The sequence below is a fragment of the Lemur catta genome, chromosome 17 (assembly GCF_020740605.2).
Source record: "Lemur catta isolate mLemCat1 chromosome 17, mLemCat1.pri, whole genome shotgun sequence".
Taxonomy (NCBI): domain Eukaryota; kingdom Metazoa; phylum Chordata; class Mammalia; order Primates; family Lemuridae; genus Lemur; species Lemur catta.
Window position 1 is genome coordinate 17960770 of NC_059144.1, and position 17963 is coordinate 17978732.

At 41.8% G+C, this 17963-nt stretch overlaps 1 protein-coding gene across 8 annotated transcripts in view; it reads left to right on the forward strand.

The window, feature by feature from the left end:
- The window catches only part of ZHX3 (zinc fingers and homeoboxes 3), a 112768-nt gene that overhangs the window by 3927 nt on the left and 90878 nt on the right, over window positions 1–17963 (forward strand). Inside the window, exon 1 of one of the 8 annotated variants that reach the window (XM_045529276.1) lies at window positions 14602–14620. The exons of the other annotated variants lie outside the window; for them this stretch is intronic. The gene's annotated coding sequence lies outside the window, so the exon portion shown is untranslated. Of the gene's footprint in view, window positions 1–14601; window positions 14621–17963 lie in introns of those variants that run through there. 8 annotated transcript variants of the gene reach the window in all.

Sequence of the window (17963 nt, forward strand, 5' to 3'; positions counted from 1 at the left end):
TTTGGTCATTCTTAGTATAAGCCTCAAGAGCATAGTGGGTTTTTTGGTGTCAACAGATACCCAGAGATATCATCACAGCTTTAATATGTTTTCATTTGGAGAGTAGCTGTTATATTTACTTATTTTCCTGGCAATTCTATCCTTTTCATTTCCCTGCTTATCAGTTTTTGGATGGTCTAGCAGGTATACTTAAGATTTTTTGTTTTTGAGAGACAGTCTTGCTCTGTCTGTCTCCCTGGCTAGAGCACAGTGGCATTGTCATAGCTCACTGCAACCTCAAACTCCTGGGCTCCAGCGATCCTCCTGCCTCAGTCTCCTGAGTAGCTGGGACTACAGGCATGTGCCATCACACCTGGCTGATTTTTCTATTTTTGGTAGAGTCAGGGTCTCACTTTTGCTCAGGCTGGTCTTGAACTCCTGACCTCAGATGATCCTCCCACCTTGGCCTCCCAGAGTGCTAGTATTATAGGCGTGAGCCACTGTGCCCGGCCAGTTTTTGGGTTTTTTAAAAAACATTTAAAAACAAATCCTTGGCCTTTTGAGCATTTCGCATCTCTCACATGACACTTGAACTGTTTGAAAGTACCAGTTAAACAACATCTACAGTAAAACGTATAATTGCATTTTCATTTATGAGGATGGGAAAAATTATGAAAGAATTTTTACAGAGAGGCTAATATGTGAGTATAAGCTTTTTAAAGGTTTGAACTGTACATAGGCTACTTTTAATTTTAGTGAGTTTTTGAAAAAAGACTTGCTTTTTGCTCCTAAGCAAAAGATCCTGTCAAACACAGTCCAGAGACCTTCAAAAACTTTTGTTTTTCTTATGCTCCAAATATACAAGGACTTGGGGGTGCGGAGTGGGGAGGAATCCTAAAGGGAAAAAAAAGTGTTAAGGCCTAGAAGAATATGTTAAGAATGTGTTAAGAATTTTTATTTGTTCTACAGGTATTTATTGAGCATGTATTTGTGGCAGTTCTATGTGTTTTTCTGTGGGCTACATTGCCATGTTCAGTTTTGGATTACCAACCTGATTTCTTATTATTTCTTTTCTGGCTCTGCTACCTTCCTTCTTCATCATGTTCTCTCTCTAAATGATCTCATCCATTCCCAAGACTTTAATACCCTCTGGATGCAGATAACTCTCTCCGTCAGGGCTCCCACCCTCTCTCTGGTTCCAGATTCGCATTTTCGGCTACTGCCTTCCTGCTAGCTCTCCTTGCTGCCTCACAGTGATCTCAAACTTCCCATGTTCAAAACTGATCTCTCAATCCCCTCTGAAACTTCCAAATTTGTATTCCTCATTTCTGCCTCCTCCTTTCGCTCCCCTCCAGCCTTGTGTCAGTGTTATTGCTGTCTACTCATGGTTCAGGACAACCTGAAAGTTGTCCTTGACCCTTTACTGTTTCCTCACCCCACATCTGATCCTTCAGCATGGCCTGTCAGCCTAGCCTCCAGAATATCTCAAATCCTTCCTTCCCTCTATATTCCGAATCCAGCCACTCTCCTCTCTCAGCTGGATGACTGCCCCTGCCTCCTAGCTAGTCTCCCAGCTTCCACTCTTGCCTTCTTCTAACACATTCTCCCCACAGCAGTCGGAGTGATCCTACTAAAAAGTAAACCAGAGCTTGCCACCCCCTTGCTTAGCAGCTTCCATTGCACTTAGACTCACATCCACACTTTGAGGTGCGGGGCTCCTTGCTTGCCGTGCTTGTCAGCTTGAGCATTATCAGTTTCTCAAACACGCCACATTCTCCTCCTCTTTTGTACAGCCCCTTCCCTCTGCCCAGCACTCTCCCCCTGACTTGTCTCACATAAAAATCCTTCTCAAACATCCAGTCTCAGCCAAAATGCCTCCTCCTTAGAGGGGCCTTTGCCGATCACCCCTTCTATAGTAGCTTCCTTCCCATTGTCCTCTGTCTCAGTACACGTGCATTTATTGTTTGACATTTCACCAAAATTCAAAGTACTTCATTTCTATGTTTGTTTCCTTCTTTATTAAATACTTCCCCAATAGACTACAAGATCTATGAGGGCAGGACAGCCCTGTCCTGTTTATGGTACAGCCCTGGCACCCAGTGCTCTGTCTAGAATCCAGTAGGTGCAGGGCCTCAAAGCATTTTAAATAATACTTACTGTAACAGCTAACTTTTTAATTTTGGGGGGACTTATTATGTACCAGGTCCACTGCTATGTGCATTCATACATTATCTCTAACTGTGGGAGAACCCAGTATGGTGATGATGATAATTGCATTACTATTCATATATTTTAGTTGAGAAAATTGAGGTTAGAAGAGTTAAGTAATTTTTGAAGTTACACAGCTAAGAAAGTGATAGATTTAGGATTTAATCTGCATGATTTGACTTTAGACCTTCCTTCTTGTTGAGGAAAGGTCAATATTCATATTCCTCCTAATATGAATATAGGAATGAATGAATACAAAATATACTATAATATTTGAAAGTTTCTCACGTTTGTGTTTCTAAGCATATATGGGAGTATAAAAAATAAGAACATTTGGGTTAGGGTGTTACATTCGCCTAGGAAGTTTCTGTTAATAACCATTATGCCAAAACATATAGATTAGTTTGCTTTTAGGCTCTGTGTTTTAATTTTACCTTTGCATTTCTCTAGCTGTAAGCCCTTGGGAAAATTACTTAACATGCCTAAGTCTGTTTTTTCAGCTGAAAATGGAGAAAAATAATATTTCTTGTCTCATAGGGTCTTGTGAGGAGCAGAATTATACACAAAAAACCGATCACTGTTAGCTATTATTATTACAAGGAGGAAAAAAAACCCAGGAAAAGACTTGTAGCCCCATCAACACTGGGTTGTGATGGTTCATGCCCGTAGCACTCTGGGAGGCTGAGGTGGGAGGATAGCTTGAGCTCAGGAGTACGAGACCTACCTGAGCAAGGGCAAGACCTCATCTCTACTAAAAATAGAAAAATTAGCTGGGCGTTGTGGCATGTGCCTATAGTCCCAGCTACTTGGGAGGCCAAGGCAGGAGGATTGCTTAAGCCCAGGAGTTTGAGGTTGCAGTGAGCTAAGATGATGCCACTGCACTCACACAGGGCAACCGAGTGAGACTTTGTCTCAAAATAAAAAAAAAAAAATTAGAGTTTGGGTAAGAGTGAATGACATTCTTTTACTGACCACGGTTTTGAATTTATAAAAATCACTGGAGAATTGACTGGCTTGGGATTTGTAACAATTCTATTGATGTATGGCAACTTGATGTTTGGATTTAAGCTTGTGAGGTAAGATAGGTTTCTTTTTTTCTTCATTAAGACTCTTCCCCATCTTTAGAAGGATTCTCAGGGTAGAGAGCTCTTTCAAGAGACTGACCACTAGAAAGATACTCACCAGCATACTGTTTATTTCAGCAATGCTTACCATCAGGGAGCTTACTTCAAATAATCAAGTGAACAGTAGGCCCAGTTCAGGCATGATGGGCTTGGCAGCCCCCTGATGGAATATCTGGGCACAGTTATATTTTCTGGTGGGATGGCTTATGAGCCAGTGCCAATCTGGTGACATCCATCATCTCTGTGAAATAGAGGTGAGGTTGTCTGCTAAGAATAAGTGGGAAGAGGTCAGAGGAAAAACAGGGAGGTTTGACATACAATTGAGGTCAGGAAGAGGAAGAATGATCTCTAAGCAATATGCAAGGCTCCACTGAGACAGAAGAACATGGATTAATTAGGGCACTAGTAGAATTCAGTTGTCTGGCTTTAGGAGCAAAAAAAGCATATAGTTGGATTAAGTCAGGTTTGGGGTTTGCTAGGATAAATGGGAGAAGGACAGTAGAACAGAGGAATGGGGTATTGGCCAGGGAGTGATTAACATGATAGGTAAAGGTGTCTAGGCTAGATGGGGAGTTGAAAAGGACCAGAGGTGGTGTTGAAGTCAAGGAATGATTGTGTTGCAGTGATGGAGTAATATGAGGCTGTGGTCAGAGAGGGACACGTGAGTGGAAGATTTCAGAGTTGGAGCACTTAATTGCTGGGCATGACAGGCTCCTGTGTTTTGCCACAGACACGAATGGCTGAAATGAAGGGAACTTAGTAAACATGGCTGAAGTCAAGGAGGTCAAATAACTGAGAGGCTAGGGAGTTGTTTGGCTTATCCGTATGGTCAGAGAAGCCATCAAGAAGATGGCAGGAATTTGGGGATGAAGAAGGTGGGCCAAATCTTCAGCAAATGAAGGTGCAGTCAGAGGTCCCAGCACTGAGAAGAGGTGTTCCGACCAGCCTGCAGGAATCTCAAAGGATCAGGGGATTTTGCCTGAAGGAGATAGAAAAGCAGTGATCCGGAAGATTTATTGGTTGTAAGGTCTCTTTGGAAGGAGCTGGCCTTGGCCCAGTTCATTATTCTTCTGAAGGAATCCTAATTCAAGAGGGCAGCACTAGTGGCATGTAGTATTGTGTTTCTAAACTTGTTCATGAAAATCATCTTGAGCATGTGTGTTAAAAATACTGATTCCATGCTCTATCCCAGGGCCACTTAACTACAATCTCTAGGAGAAGAGACTGAGAATGTGTGTTTTAACTGCACCCCCACCCCACCCCCACTTGCACTTGGTAATTCTTTATAATTAGGCACGTTTGGGAATTGCAGCTGTAGTTGTTAAGACATGGGCTCTGGAAGCCTGCTGCCTGGGTCTGAAGGAGGTGAGGCTGGTGGGAGCAAGCCTTCACCTGTGACCCTGAGAGCTTGGCTTTCCTGGTCCGTCTGATATAACAAGCAATAAACTAAGGGAAAGCTCCATTAGAGGAAAGACACTGACACCAGCAAGGAGGGACAGCTGGTAACAACAGAATCAGAAACACTCTACAATATATTCAGAGTATAGCTGTTTGGGGACATTTATTATATAGGAAAACAGCCCTACTTGCCTCAATGGCCTCTGAATATATTAATCATAATCGTTATCCTGTTCAACAGGAATAGGTCGTTCTTAGGGTTTGGTTTGTTGAGAAAGGCTGAGAAGGAAGTCATGGAATTTAGAAAGCTTTCCATCATAAACTAGCATGTTTTAGTACTTCAGTTATTCATAAAATTATGCAGCACAATTCTGTCTCTGAAGATACTGGATTAAAAGCAAGTTTTATTCAATGACAAACCAAAAACAAGAGCAGTTGTTATCCCCAAGGGGCTGTCTATATGATTAGATAATTAATATGATATTGGCAGCCCTACTGCCCATTCTCCCTATTTTCACGAAGGAAAGTCTTTCCTTTGCATGACAGGGATGAGGAATCCTGCAAAAGAATAGCTGCTGGGGAGGGAACTCCGAAGTTAGCTGTTCTTCGCTGAGCACTTAGAATCCCCTATTGGTAGTAAGGAGATTTTGGGTTTAAGTTGCAGTGTTTGGAACACTTAAAACTATACCTATTACCCGGTTTGTCATACCCAAACACTAAAGCTTTGGGAAAAGAATGTTGTCAGCACTTTTAAAATGGTTGCTATGGACCTTGAACCTAAAACTTGATTTACTCTATCATGTGTTCCATTTCTTATTTCCTCTTGGATGGAGACGCTTGACTTTCGAACTGGAGAATGAGGTAGCCTCTCGGGTGCATTCCAGCCACCTACCACATCCTTCCCTTGCTGTCTCCTCTCCTCAGTGAGCTAGTTGAATGCATAATACATTGTGAGGCCTAGAAAATGTGGCAATGGAGGATTAGCAATGCCAACTCAACCAGTTTGCAAGTTGAGATTTTAAAAAAATGATTCCATTTTCAAGAAAAATAGGAATTCAGAGTATTTTTTCCTTTTAGAAAAACATATTTCTTTTAAAGCTGAGCAATACTGAACAAAGCCAATGAATGTTTTGATGATAGTAACAGGTTCTACAATATCACACTTTGCCTCCCTACAGAGTTCAGGACCCCCTGAAGGCTCTGCTGTATTTTGGTGTTCTTTGTAATGCTTAAATCACTAAGAATACTCAGTTTGTGAAGTGTTTGTATTCCTGCTGTGAACTAGGCACCTGGGGTTAACAAAGAAAGTCCTTGGCCTCAAGGAACTTCTTAAAAGTTAGACAAGGTGCATATTCAGTTAGATCTCTAACCTCAAGCAGATGATGCTACATGCTGCGAAAGAGGTATAATCAAAATGTTGTAGGACCACAGATGAAAGTAAGGTTGTTTTGGTGCTTGGTGGAGGTGGCAAGAGGGGATTAAGGATGCTTTAAGGAGGTGTTTGTATTCAGACTTGACCTTGAAGTTTGGATAAAACTTTGAACTGTTAAATTATGGTTGATATTTCCTGTTTACTAAGGCATCATTTTAGCAAGACTACAGCAACATTTTGGTGCTTAGTTAGCCTTCTGTTATCCATTCATCCACAATACCTCATTCCTTAATTATTTTGGATAATTTGTTTCGGTAATCAACGTTTGAAGCATTAAGGAATGTATGGTGGAGAAGAGCTTTTATAGAAGAATAGCTAAAAATGATCTTGAGATCACAGTGGTTATTTAAGAGAATTGGAAATATAGTGGTGTGGTGGTAAACAGAAAACCAGAATGGTAGTGGAATGTATATGTTTGGATATATGGTTTAGCAATTGAGGGAAGATGGAGCTCCAAGTGAGGTTAGTGAGGACTTCATAGGAAAGGACTACTCTGCCAGGTTAGCAGGACTACCGAATACTCACTATATCATTTCTGAGTATCTTTCTCAGGGGCGGTTGGGGATGTGGGCAGGAGATCCTTGCTCCTCATTCTTCCTTTTTCTGTTGTGGCTAAGCACAAAGGGTTTTACAGAAAGGCTCTGAAGCCATGTCCAGAGTGGCTCTTCCTGCTCCAGGCCTCTGCGTGCCTGGTTCCTGGGCTTGGCCTGCCTCAAAGCTACATCTTCCTACCATCGATTGTATTCTCTCTGACTGATGTGTGTCCCTCTGGGTGAGTCCTCACTCCTTTGGCAAACTCATTTCTTGCCATGGTAGGTTAGCTATAGCTGGACCACTGTGCCAGCCCTGCAAGTGGTCATTGTTATGCCTGAAACCTTGCATTCAGTTTTTCTGTTCCCATGTTGAGAATCCACTTTCACTCTTTCATCTGCCCCTTTGATTTTTCCAGGAAGCTGAAAAACATGCTACTTGTTATCTTTTGTGCTGAAATGGGGCCCTGGCCCAAAATTCTGATCTCCTTGAGAATCAACATACATGGTTTAGAAAAGATAGTATTTCCTTTTTGTTTATTCCTGATAATGCAAATAGCATTTAAGAAGCCAAGATATTTGGCAATGCCATATGCCTCTTTTTACCATGCAGTGACTAAAGCCACTCTGAGAAAATGAATTCAGTAATTCACCAAATAATATACATTTTGTATGCCTGCTATGTGTCAGGTACTATGCTAGTCACCAATGGAGAGCAAATCAGACGTGGTTTTTCATGGCACTCACAGTCTGGTGGACCCATGACCAGGAAGCCATCATAGCTTTATAGAATGACTTAGGCCTAGGAACAGAAAGGCCTGAGGTCTAGTCCTACTTTTGCCTTTTATCAATTACATAACCTTAGACATTTGCCTCTATTTTCTGTCAACTGTAATAAAAAGGATTTGCCTTGGTTTATAAGATTTTTATAATACTTAAATGAGACTACATAGAAGGAGCTTTGAAAAGGTCAGTTTCAGGGGTAGGGAACCTTTTCATCTTGGAAGACCACATTAATAAAGCTACATTCTAGGCCGGGCGTGGTGGCTCATGGCTGTAATCCTAGCACTCTGGGAGGCCGAGGTGAGTGGATCATTTGAGCTCAGGAGTTTAAGGCTAGCCTGAGCAAGAGTGAGACCCCGTCTCTACTAAAAAAAAAAAAATAGAAAGAAATTAGCTGGGCAACTAAAAATATAGAGAAAAAATTAGCTGGGCATGGTGGCACATGCCTGTAGTCCCAGCTACTCGGGAGGCTGAGGCAGAAGGATTGCTTAAGCCCAGGAGTTTGAGGTTGCTGTGAGCTAGGCTGATGCGATGGCACTCTAGCCTGGGCAACAGAGTGAGACTCTATCTCAAAAAAAAAAAAAAGCTACATTCAAGAAACTTCAATTAGATATACTTAAAAATGTACATTATTTTGTAAAAATCTAATACTTTCAAAAATGAGAACTATTTGTTAATTTTGAAGTTAACTAACCTTTAATGACTTTGTTGTATCTGCTTTTTATTGGAGAGCATTTGAATATTTGGTTGCAGCATGGAGATCTGCAGTTTCAGTTGACCCTCTAGGTGGCTATGAGTCATTTGTGACTGTAAGGGCATCTTGATTTGGGTTAGGTAGGAAGAATGCAGATTTGCAGCAATAAGTGTTTGAAAAGCAAGAAAGCATTTTACCAAAAGTGGGTATTCTGCACTTTTCCATATTTTAATTGGATCTTTCTTAGCATTAAACAATAACTTTAAAATGTCATCTACTGACAGCTCAATCAATGCCATCTGTAGTTCTTTAGGTGTCTTGGTGATATCAACTTGGTGAGGCTGAAATGCTAATTTGAATGCGATGTCATGATTCTCAAAGTCAGTGAACCTTTCATTGTATTCTTTAATAGGTCTATAACAGCTGCATATTCTTCAAATGATTCACATATATCATCCTGCTCATCAATGACCTTTAGTAACTGGGGAAAATGTTCATCTGAAATTTCCTTTTGAAGAAGTGTTTTGAAGAAAGATAGCTGTTTTGGAAATGCTTGGATTTTTTGCTACATATCATATATGGATTTAATTTTACCTTGCAAAGAAATGTTCAAGTCATTTTGATTTGACATGATATCACACAGAAATGGTGCATTCCTATAGAAATCTTCTTTCAGTAATTCACATTGCTGATTCTGTTCTTCATAGAACTTAACTGTTTGTTCTTGCAGAGGTAAAATTTTGGCTAATACCTGTCCCAGTGTTAGCCAATGCACTTTGGAATGATACAGAAAATCAACACTGAATACCTCATCATTCAACTTTAGCATGTTGCCATGTTACATTTGCATGAATATATTATAGTTAACAGTACTTATAACTTGTTGCAAAGTATCAGTAGCTTTAGCACAGAGATTTTGCACACACAGGATACAATGAAAAGAAATGAGAGCATCTGGATCTGTTAACACTTTTTATACCTATGCAATAAATCTTTCATGTTTTCCTGTCATGGAAGGTGCACTATCTGTACATACACTCACTAAATTTACCAAATTATGTCCAACTTCATGACACTTATCTAGAAAGTTGTTGAAGATATCTATTCCCCATGTTCTGTTCACGAAAGTGCCCAAAGCAAGTAACTCTATGCAGCAAAGAATATCTTCTGTTATGACCCGAATGAAGTATAAAACCTGCGCCAAGTCAGTAATATCAGTTGATTCATCCAAAGCAATGGAATAATATATATTTTTCTTTTGAAGTATTGCATGAAGTTGTTCTATTAAGTTGAAGGCTAATTTATGCTGCCAATCAGCTATAGTTCTCCTCAAAAGAGGCAGTTGTTTATACTTTGAAACATTATCTGGGTCTAAGCATTCTACAACTTCGACAGTTCATTCTTTCACAATTCCTGCATCACTCAGTCACTTCCCTTCTCCACCCCCCCACCCCTGAGTATATAAACTACTTTGTAAGTTACTTCAGTGACATCATTTCCAGGTCTTATTGCTGCTTGAAAGAATTCCCTTTGCTTTTGCTTTTCATCTTTTAATTTCTGCAATACAGCCTTTTGTGCCTCTCTCTCTACTTTAAAGTATTTGTGGTCCTTATGAGTGTTATAATACTGATGAGCATTGAATTTCTTTAATGTTGATAATACAGTATCACAAAGCAAGCAAATCCTCTTATCTTTAGCAGAAACAAGATAATACTGCAGTTCCCAGTCCTCGTGTAACAATCTGTTTTCTTCCTTCAGCATTCTCTTGGTCGTCTTTGACGGGTTGGGCTGTTAAGTAGATACAATTAAAAAATACTGTTAAACTGTGCAACTATTCACAAATTCCACTTTAAACAGAAATACAGTGTATCATTGTCAAAAGCTGGTAACAGACTGGCGTACTTGACCCCCATAAACTCTCGCCAACCAGGCTTGTGTGGTGGTGCACCAGTCAGGAGGGGGAAGTTAAAACTTAATTATGAGCGTAGCAGCCATCAATTCAGCCCTTATGTCTTACTAATGTTCTAACTGTGCCAGTCAATCTGGAAGGATTATTTTGTTGAAACTTATTCTTTGGAATTTTATTATAAATACATTCATTTAAAAAATAAAAATACAAAAGATAAACAAATATGTATTAATAAAAATAAAAGGATTTGTTCTGTAAAATTTGCATTCAGTCAAAAGACTGCACTGAAGGACCTAGAAGGCCACATGTGGCCTTGAGTCCACAGGTTCCCCACCTCTGATCAAGTTATTTAATTCTATATATGCAAATATAGGTGGGGGTAATCAGCCCTGCCTTTTTTAGGAAGAATGACTAATAGTTTCTACTACTCTGTGGCTTCAGAGAATGCCATGCTGTCCCCAAATACAATATTTGGACTAAATATTATTTTTCTAATTCTAATGTTTATTAATAGAAAATAAGCAAATAAGCTTTTTTGGTTTATAACTAGGGCTACATAGTTATCTCTAAAGAGCTGTAGATTTTACACATGCTAGCATTATTTCATAAAACAATGCTTCCAGATACTTATTATATAACCAGAAATTTATTATTACAACAATGGATATATGATAATTCTTTTTTTTTTTTTTGAAGACAGAGTCTCTCTCTGTTGCCCCGGCTAGAGTGCCGTGGCATCAGCCTAGCTCACAGCAACCTCAAACTCCTGGACTTAAGCAATCCTTCTGCCTCAGCCTCCCGAGTAGCTGGGACTACAGGTGTATGGTGCCATGCCCAGCTAATTTTTTTCTATACATTTTTAGTTGTCCAGCTAATTTCTTTCTATTTTTAGTAGAGACAGGGTCTTGCTCTTGCTCAGGTTGGTCTCGAACTCCTGACCTCAAGCGATCCTCCCGCCTCAGCCTCCCAGAGTGCTAGGATTACAGGCATGAGCCACTGCGCCTGGCCTGATAATTCTAATTATCTAATACATACCATGATATTATAGTATGAAAAATAATCTGAACAGGCCAGGCATGGTGGCTCATGCCGATAATCCCAGCACTTTAGGAGGCCAAGGCAGGATGATCACTTGAGGCCGGGAGTTCAAGACCAGCATAGACAACATAGTGAGACCCCCATCTCTACAAAAAACTTTAAAAATTAGCTGGGCATAGTGGCACATGGCCGTAGTCCCAGCTGTTTGGAAGGCTGAGGCAGAAGGATTGCTTGAGCCCAGGAGTTCAAGGTTGTGGTGAGCTATGATTGGGCCACTGTACTCCAGCCTGGGTGACAGAGCGAAACCTTGTCTCAAAAAAAAAAAAAAAATCTATAATAAATAATAATCTTTTAAATAGTAGAAGATATTTCTCCTTTTTGTAGGTTTAGGTAGATAAGGAATTTTGAACTATCTACTCCTTTTTAGTTCTGATTTTCTATTGTTTTTATGGTCCCTCTCATCTATATATTACTGAAGAACTAAGACCTTTCGTTGTAAGTAATTTTTGCAGCAACCTAGACAAGACCCCTAATCTTTCTGAATCTCAATTTTACACCTACAACGTGACCTTTTCTTTGCTATGCAAACTTGACAGGATTATTGAGACATTCAAATAAAATATTGGAAGCAATGGGGCTTTTATTGGTGTGGTGGTTCTTGTTCAGTCATAGTTGCAGTGACCAGGTAATTCTGGGGAATGAATGCCCCAGAAGGGCTATGTCTTCATTTGTAGCATAGCGCTTGCTCAAGTCCTGATTTTTCCCCACCATGATTTCAGTGCTTCCACATCCTGTTGTGCCATTCTCACTTATTAGCATCTCACTTTATACCCAGTTGGCCATTAGCCAACACTCATTGAGCTTCTGCTGTGTGTCAGGCCATGAAAATCCTGGGCTATAGAGGTGAGAGGCCAGACCCTGTCTCCAGGGTGCCTGTTTGAGCAGGGGAGGAGCCCAAGACTGCAAGAACTAATTTTTACCTCAATTTCCAGTTTGCTGGCTTGCCCTGCAGATTTCAGACTTGTCAGCCCCTACAATTGCATGAGCCAGCTCCTTAACATAAATCTCTTAGTGTGTGTATGTGTGTATTCATATATGCACGCATACACACATACATATTGGTATGTTTCATATTGGTTCTGTTTCTCTATAGAACCCTGACTGATATAGTACTCAATAAATGCTCTCATTATTGATGCAGAAAGAGGAGGAATAAGTGTGGTAAGCAGGATGCTTACTGAGGTTTTAGCCATGTTGAGTTTGAGGTGCCCATGGAATCCAAGCGGAGATACCGGCAGGGAAATGTAGCCAGTTTGTGGGGAGCTGACATGAGTGGTCTGGACTAGAGCTATGTAAGTGTAGAAGTCTCTGGTGTGTAGCTATCAGTTGAAGCTGTTTGTGGGTGATTTCAAGCAGAGAGTAGAGTATGTAAGGTAAGAGAAAGTATAAAGATGGAACCCAGGAAATACGAACATTTGGTGGGGAAGGCAGAGGGAGAGGACCCTGTAAGGGAAACCAAAAAGGAGTAGATGGAGAGGAGAAAGATCAAGAGGGAGTGGGGTTGTGGAAATCAAGATGGGAGAATTTCGAGGAGGAGGGAGTGTAGCAGTGTCAAGTGCCATAAAAAGGTGAAGTAAGAGAAATGTTGTAAATTGTCCATTTAATTTAACTCCTAAGAGGTGAATATTTCAGTGTTCCACATTACAGTGGGTGGAGTAGAGAATCTGTGGTGATGAAGTGGAGATATGTGTTTGCTATTGCTGCTTCTGGTTTTGGTTTTTTTTTTTTTTTAAGAGGCAGGGTCTTGCTCTGTTGCCTGGGCTGGAGTGCAGTGGCTCACTGCAACCTCCAACTCCTGGGCCCAAGTGACCCTCCCACTTCAGCCTCTTGAGTAGCTGGGACTACATGCATGTGCTGCCATGCCTGGCTAACTTTTTTGATTTTTTGTAGAGTCAGGGTCTTACTATGTTGCCCAGTCTGATCTTGAACTCCTGGCTTCAAGCAGTCCTACCCCCTCGGCCTCCCAAAGGGTTGGGATTACAGGTGTGAGCCACTGCACCTGGCTGTGTTGCTGCTTCTTAAAAGAGCTCAGCCAGAAAGTGTGAGAATGAGAAGAGGCTATGGGCTTCCAGAGGAAGAGGTGATTTTAGGATGAGAGGGACTCTAGCATGTCCAGAGACTGCGGGAAGAAAGAGCCAGAAGAAAGGCAAAAGTGAGGGACTCAAGGGAGAGGAGGGATACATGATTGAGCAGGGCCTCTTCCATGGATTGGAGGGATGTGCAACAGGGGATAAGTGGCGTTGCTAGAGGAGGGATCTTCCATTTGATGGTATGGAAAGAGGAAAGCTATTTGGGATACAGAGAAGTTTATAGAAAGGCAGGAGATGAGAGTTTTGCCCTCTTAAAAACTTCTATTTTCTTTGTGAAGTGGACCATTGGCACCAACTGATAGCCAAGGGGAGATGATGCAGTAAGGACTTTGAAGGCAGAGGAGAGGGTATAAAATTACTGCTGTGGAACGTGGAAGTGGGAGTTCAATATTGCTCCTCATTGTCTACTGAGTGAAAGTTATACTGCAAAGTCTGGTGTTTATAAAGACCTCCACAGTCTGCATTTAATCAATTCTACCAGAGTACCTATCCTTTTTGTTTCATTCTAGCACGCTTGCACTTCAGCCAAGAGTATCTCTGATAATAGCACTAGAATGTGGCTTTGAGAGTCTGTAACGAAAATGCCATGGGTCTATGGATGAGGAGTCCTGTGGTCCAGTCTTGGCTAGCATTGGGACCTTGGATATACCTTAACTTCTCCGAGTCTGTTTCTTCATTTATAAACTGTTAATAATAATAATAGTAAGTGATGATGAAGGTGTGCCAAATGAGAAAATATATTTTAAGGTACTTTGAAGAGGATAAGTAATAAATAAATGGAGCTGGTATCATTGGGCCATGACTAATCCTAGCTTCGGGCTTCTGTACAAACTTTCTTCTTTACCACAAGAGTCCTCCCCCTTCTTGCTAACTATGTAAATTCAGCCTGTATTGTGTGGAGAAATGCCAGCTACTGTAACAGATAAACCCTGCTGAAAACTCAGTGGCTTAAAACAATAGACATTTTCATGCTTGTTTAAAATCCAGTCAGCTGTGGGGATGGAGGGAAGCCCAGACTGATGGTGCTCTGCCATCTTCAAACCATGGTTTCCAAGGTAGCCCTGGTGTGAATGGCCAGCCAACAGGGTGGGGGAAGAGACTGAGAGTGGACGGTTGTCTGGGAGGCCTAGAATGGGAGCTAGTGGCCAAGGCCAAAGGAGAGATGATTGAGAAGAGGCATCTTCTGGATCAGAGATGAATTTTGGGTGTGTGGGCATTTGCACAGAATGGTGGAGGGGGCTCTGAGAAGAGTGAGGCAGGACCTGTGCAGCCCCAGGAGGGAACAGAGAGGCTACTCCTCCTGCCTCGATGGACAGAGCTTGGGAAGGGCTGAGTGGCCTAGGACTGGTTCCTGGTGAAGGCAAGTGATACAAAGGTAAGAGAGAGGCCCCCGGGTCAGGGGAGATGTAGATGAGAATGGGGGTGTTTACATACCTTCTGAAGTGAACTTCCTGACAGCTGGGGACGCAGACACTGTTTACCTTTCTTAAGACAGGAAAACTGATGAGGTGGTGCCTTGGCAAAGGCCACACAACTACTGGGCAGCAGAGGAATGAGCTAGGGCCTGGGTCTTTGCCATCGAAGTCCTTGGTGAGAGCCAGGATGTATCCTGCCTGGAGGGCTGGAAAACCTGGACTCCGAAGGACTTGGTTTGAGGTGACCCCTGGGCACGGGATGGAGGAGGACCTTTGTGGTGGCCTCTGCCTTTGTAGGTCACTTGCTCTTTGGCTGCTTTTGTTGGAGGATGGAGGGCAAAGATCCTAAGGACTGACAGGAGTCCAGGTTGGTGCGTGACAAACAGGAGGGAGAGGTGCGTGAGAAGATGCTGGAGAGGGAAGCAGGGCCCACATCACCCAAAACTTATAGGGCATGGCAAGAAGTTAAGATTTTATTCCAAGGTCAGTGAGAAGCCATTGTACATTTCGAGTGGGAGGTAAGATGGTCCGATTTATAGTTTAAAATCACCACCCAGGCTGTGGTATGGAGAATGGGTGTTAGGGAGGCCAGAGTGTAAATTGGGTGTAGTGGGTGAGGGAGAAGGAAGAATTCAAGAGGAGATAAAAGTTGAGCTTGGAGCAGAGGCTGGCAAATAAAATTTGATCCTGTATTTCCTGTGAGCTCACTCCCTGTTCTTAGTGAGACTTCCTGCAAGTAGCCTTATCCGTGGTTTTCCACTTCCTCACCTCCTGCAATTCAACCCTGTGTGCTCTGGCCCCTGTCACTGCCCACTTCCCTGAAATGTCTCAGGCAAAGGGCACCCGAGGCCCTTTGTGGTTAGCTAAATCCAGGCCTTTAGCCCTTGCCTGACTTGACTTGCATCCATTCACACTGTGAGCCATTTCTGCCTTGACATGCACTTGGCTTTTCTGTCTCTCTGGCCCCTCATCCTGTGGGCCTCTTTCTGGTCCTTAAGTCCTCAGACCAGCCCTGAAAATGCTGGCAATCCCCAGGCTTCTGACCGTGGTCCTCCTGGGTTTCCCCTGTGCCCCTCGGCATAGAAGGAGCCCTCATCCCACTTTATCAGGCCAGCACCTCCTTGCCTTTCCAGCTTCATCGGGGGTGCCCTCTCCTCCGGAAAGAAAGCCTTCCCTCACCCCTTAGGCTGGCACCACTTCTCTTCCTCTTCCATTTCTCCTGGAGCATAAAATAGATACCTCTGTGACAGCACTTAGCACCCTGTTTACTTGTCTCCCAAGTCTAATAGTGCTTGAAGGATAGGGTTACAATGAAATACTCTGTGATCTAGGCCAAAGATTACTTTCTCCAGTTCAGGTGAAAGCCACACTTTATAATGAAGGTATCTACACTGATTGTATATCCTTTAATAGAGCATTCATTTCTCACTGGGTCTAAAGGCTAGAATTCTGGTATAATATCTTCTGTGAACAGAAGAGATTAATTTAACTAGAAATAATCAGTAATCGTTTCCATCTTCTGAAAGGAAAAAAATAACTTAAGCATCTGAATTGCTACTGTAGAGCTTCTAAAGATCTGCATCTTGCCTGGTAATTTGGATCTCTACTCCCTTGCTGCTGCTCCAAAACCTGTTCCGTATGTCTCATATTTTGTGATTCCATGATTCTGGGTTTGATGTTACGATTGCCTCCATGGTGATGAGCACTGACGTCCTCCCGCACTGAACTGGGATAGCAGTTGAAGCCTCAGTGAAAGATGAGCTTCTGCCTTTATGTCCTTCTCTCCTGCTAATCGGCTTATTGTGGTGAAGGGGAAAAAAAAAGGGCAGGTAGAGACTGCGGTATATACTTAGGTATACAAGTCACACATCTGGAATATCAGGAAGGTTTTAGGTGGTTAATATCATTAAACTCATTCTTGTCTTTTAAATGTCTTTTTCTACTCTTTTGAATTCTTTCTTTTTGTCTTTCTCTCAGTTCCAAACCCACTATCTTTTTTGGTAGGTGGAACAAAGAAAATAAAATGTTGAATCTCTTTCTTTCCAGTAGCTGCGATTTTTTAGAATCTTTCTTGATGTTTTTCAATGTTTAGTTTTCTGAGCCTAACAGAGCAGAAAGCAATGATGTCTTTGATGAAACGAAACTCGTAGTATCATTGCTCAAAATAATGTGATAGGTTGTACTTGTGCCTTTCTGATCTAGTGTTGGGCTGATAAATTTATTTTTAAGAAAAAAATATTGTGGGGTTGTTTATTTACTTTTAACTAGAATACTTCTTAAATAGAATAAGACTGCCCAATTATATGTAATAGCAGACTGAATTTGAGCCCTCACATTACTCTCTCAAGGGTTTGTTGCTATCAAGGGGAGAAACGCCGGCACATATGAGCCACACTCTATTGATTCCCACTTATATTTATTTCAGGCCTCCAAATAAGACCTTAGGATTGCAGACTGTCAGATAGGAAGTGATCATAGTGTTTTCTAGTATACTCACTGTGACATGCCAACTCCCCTTCTTATGTGGAGGACACCGCTCTGTTTAGCTGAAGAACTGTCTGTCTCACAGTAAGCCACGATCTTTGTCTTGGGACCCTTGACCCACTGGGCTTCTCACCATCTATGACACATGCAACGCTTCAGGCACTTGAAGAAGCTATCTTCTCTTTCATCCCCGAAGTCCTCTTTAGACTCTGGATCCCTAGTTTCTTCAGCTGTAACCTCCTTCCTTATTCTACATGCTGTGATCTTAATAGATCATCCCAAGGTTTCATTAGCTTTTTCTGGTGGCTACATCAAGGGACTTGAACTTACTCTTGGCTGAAACCTACCTTCATCGAACTCCCCAATGAGTGTAGCTGTTAGTAATGAAACATCTATTTAATGGAATGTTTCTATCTTAGTGGTCTCACTAGCATAGTTTTATTATTATGTTTTGTTATATTTGGTAATATTGTAATATGCTTCCCCTTGAAAGTAAACAAAGGCTATTAAGTCCTGGAATGCAGGTAAAATGCCACAAGGCCATGGAATTTGATTCCAGCTAGAGGAGACGTAACCAACTTCAATGGGTCTGATGGGAAGAGCTACCACTGATTCAGCCTGCATAACATGCCTGGGACTGTGCCAAGAGCCGTTATACATACCATTTAGTCTAATATAACCACCCTGTGTTGTTAGTAATATCAATAATACTAGATAGTGTTATTGACTGCATTTTAATGATGAAAAAACAAAGGCTTAGAAAGGTTGGGGCTTGCTCCATGTTTCACCTGTTGCATTGTGACCCAGAGTGCGAGCTCC